We start from the raw sequence: 3,883 nt of genomic DNA on the forward strand, positions 1-3,883 counted from the left end.
GACTGGAAATGGATTGACCCCACAGCCAAGATACTGGGTCCTAAAAGAGGAAGTCACTCACCCATCAGCTATGCTGCCATATTTAGAAATTAACTTGGTGGGGGCAATTGTTTTATAACTAACTTGTTTGTTTCTCAAAGAGGACCAATGACATCTCGTGGTGATGTGTTAGCTTGTGCCTGAGTTGGATTTAAGTGAGGCAAGTTTCACAGAGTAGTTAGCCTTTCTCTCTCTTCCAGAGTCATTGAAGTCCAGTGGCAAGACAAAAATCAAGACTGTCAATGGCCTGGAATGCAAGGGGTGACCTTGGCATCTTCAATATCTAACCAAGCTCTAATCACTCCACAGCGCCTGTTTCAGCCTCTTTCATGACTGTTAGAACAACTACTTTTAAGTCTGAACCCCTTCTTCCTAGGGTCCTAGTAGTATAGTGAAGAGTGTGCCAGTGATTTAAGAGGATGTAGGGTGCTATATTTTCTTGGTACATGTTCTTTTGGAAAAGTTAATCAAAGAACTGAGTTTGAGTCCCACCCCTGACACATACTAGATGTGTGACAACAGACAAGTCACTTTTTGTGACCCTAGTCAAGTCTTTAAGACAGTGAATTACAGAGGAAGTGCAGATCTACATCAGGGGAGGGAATTTCCACATTGGCAATTCTCAGAACTGAAGAAATCACAGATCCAGAGTAAAAAATTTTAAAATAATAATAATAAAACATTTCCCTCACAGTGATCCTGTGAGGAAGGTTGTCAAATGATACTTATTACTCTCTTTAAGGGGAAGAGAAAACTGAAATTCAGAGATTCAAATTTACATCTTCTGATTCAAAATCCTCTTTCCATTGTCTTGATCCTTGTCAGTAAATGTTTAACCAGCTCTCTGGAGGAAGGAATACACTCACAATAAGTTTTTAAGTTTAATCTTCATTATTAACATTTTCCTATCACTTTCTTAAATCTAGAAAATCAAGAAAATAATAAATCAAGCCTTGATTTATAATGTTTATCGATTTCCAAGGTATAAATGCTCACACTGAAAATTTAATAATCAGTATGAGCTGGTTCCAGAATACTATTGATTGTACCATGCTGAAAAAGAATGGAAATCGGTATAAAATGGAATGCAGGAGGGAGAGCAATGAAAGAGAAAGATGAAGTTTTGACTCAAAGGTAGTTCAATACCCTGTGCTGTCTATTCAAGCAAAAAATATCATTCATGTCTAAGGTAGATGGTAACTAATTAAGCCTCTGCTATCCAACCTGGCTACCGTGGACCAAGGAGTAGGAGGTTTGTTAAATGGGCCACTTTTAGTTCAAGCCAGGTAAAAATACACTTTTTATCAAAAAGCCTGCCACCTGGACTACCTGCTACAGTCTCTGGAAATGCAGTTGTGGTGCAGTAAAAAAGCAAAGAGGACTTAAAAGTAGGGTTCAGATTTTACCTTATAAGTGATATTAGCATGTGCAAATCACAAAACCTCTCTTTCTTAATTTCCTCATCTGCAAAATGGGTATAATAGAACATGTCTATGTTACCCGACAAGTCTGTTGCAAGATCAAATTGAGATGTTTGTTAAATACTTTCCGTACCTTTAAAGTGCTCATATAAATTCTATCATAACCTGAAATTCCCAGCAAGTCAATTTTTTTTTTTAGTGAGGCAATTGGGGGGTTAAGTGACTTGCCCAGGGTCACACAGCTAGTAAGTGTTAAGTGTCTGAGGCCGGATTTGAACCCAGGTTCTCCTGACTCCAGGGCCAGTGCTCTATCCACTGCGCCACCTAGCTGCCCCAGTCAATTTTATTTTTAAAGATAACTTTTGTTTTAGTATCTTCACTGGGTCAGAGAGGAGACGTATGTGTCTGCAGCAGAATATGTAGTGCAGTCACAAACTTTCACCAAAGACGGGAAGGAAAAGAGAGAGAAACAAAAGAGCCAAACAGTATGACAGATTGGCAAAGATATGGATGGCTGAGCTGAGAGCTTAAACAAACAAAAAGCAAACTTCAAAAATAGCTTCCAGCCTGTCACTTCCTTGAGGGAAGAAGAGAGGAGATTATTCGCAGTAGCAGATGCTGGTTTTGCTCACTTTGAGAAGAAGGGAGCTTTGGCTGAAAGACAGCAACTTATCCCAGAGCTGGTGAAAAATGGAGAAGAGGAAAACCCACTTTGTTGTCCTTTAGTTGCTGTTTTTAGTGGTGATAATGATGGAGAATAGAAAAGAATTGAAAGGGAAGAAGAAAGACAGACTTGGGAAAAAAGGACTTATTCTGCAGAAGGCAATTTCTCAACAAAGATGCTTTAATTAGACATCAACACCTTTCAGATTTATATAAGCAAAGCATTGCTATCAACAGACAATCTAGACTGTCTGAACAAGAATTAGAAGTTTTGATACCAAGGGAGAAAGAGAGATAGAATGCTGAGATCAAACTGAAGAAGACAGAAATATGGAATCCCAGAATCTCCTAAGTTTATACAAAGGAAACAGTTTGAGGCCGTCGCTATTAACCATGAAAAGTCTCCTAAAGATGGTGTCGACCATAATAATAATCTAAATAAAGGCTATAGGACGATAGGAAGGTTCAGGTTTGTGTGTACACACACACACACACACACACACAGAGTCAGTCAGTCATCTTGAAGCAAAATGACCAATTATAGTTGTTAAAAAGCATTTAGCTTCTGTGATTTCTCCCCCTTTCCCCAACGTTTTGGAGTATTTGTGGGCGGAGGGAACAGAGGAGATACTAGAAGTCATAAAGCTACTGAATACATTGTAACTAATGCTGGAAATTGGGTAAGTCATACTGGCTGAAAGTACTTGGAGTTCTTTTAACGTGAAGCTAGAGCATCAGTTTCAAATGCACTCCCCGCTATTATGTCTCTAGGGCGCTTAACAAAGCTTAAAGCTATCTTTGTGTTAGCTATTATTATGTACTCACTCTGTGATCTCCGACAAGTGCTTTCACCTCTGAGTTAGTTTCCCTCTCTGTAACGCTTTGCTTTACGAGCTAGAGAGGATGGAGAGGCGAGAGTTTCACCGATCGCTGAGGGCTCTCCTGAGGAGTCCACAGCTCAGCTCCACTACAACCTTCCGCAGGGAACCAGACCACGGGCCAGTCGCGCCGGGGAAGGAAGGGTGAGGAGGGAGTGAGTTCCAGATTCTCCACCTGGTCCAGGTGCAATTAAAAATTGCAGCTGAGCTGAGAGCGGCCGAGCCTCGAGTCCTTCACCTGGTGAAGCCACGGATTGAATCAATTCTTGTAGAGCAAAAAAATGTCACAAGCATCCAGTATGTAACTACGCCCCCCCCCCACCACACACACACTCATCACTACCACCACCACCGCGCTAATCCCCAATATCTATAGCTCGTACGGTGCAGGATACATAACTAAACTGTATATGCAATAAAAGAAATAACAAAAAAAATGAACGAAAAGACAAATTGAAACAAATAATTAACACGGGAAACTGTAATTGCCTCCCGAATATGAATAAGAGTGGAAGGAATCAGCTTTCAAGGGCGCTGCGATGGCCGAGTGGTTAAGGCGTTGGACTTGAAATCCAATGGGGTCTCCCCGCGCAGGTTCGAACCCTGCTCGCAGCGTAGTGGGAAACAATATTTTACATTTCCCCCTAAAATATAGGTCAGCACGAAAGCATAGTTTGTCACTTGGCAGACAGACCTGCTCCCTGCGCGGCCTCTTAGGTGCAAGGGTGACTTTACAGAGACTTGATCTAGCACCTCCTTCGCTTCCACGGGTGGAGGATTGGGTGGCAACTTTGAGCGTGTACCATTCCCTCGAACTGTCGGCGGTGAGACACCCAGAAGACGTGTCGGGCAGACTCAAGGGCTACCTTCTTATCCCAGGTT

General features: G+C 41.7%; 1 non-coding gene across 1 annotated transcript; it reads left to right on the forward strand.

The window, feature by feature from the left end:
* Positions 1 to 3,534: 3,534 nt before the first annotated feature.
* On the forward strand, positions 3,535 to 3,616 carry TRNAS-UGA. The gene has a single exon. It is a non-coding gene; the product is annotated as a tRNA-Ser (tRNA).
* The last annotated feature ends 267 nt before the right edge of the window (positions 3,617 to 3,883 follow it).

This window comes from Dromiciops gliroides, chromosome 2, assembly GCF_019393635.1.
Source record: "Dromiciops gliroides isolate mDroGli1 chromosome 2, mDroGli1.pri, whole genome shotgun sequence".
Classification (NCBI taxonomy): Eukaryota; Metazoa; Chordata; class Mammalia; order Microbiotheria; family Microbiotheriidae; genus Dromiciops; species Dromiciops gliroides.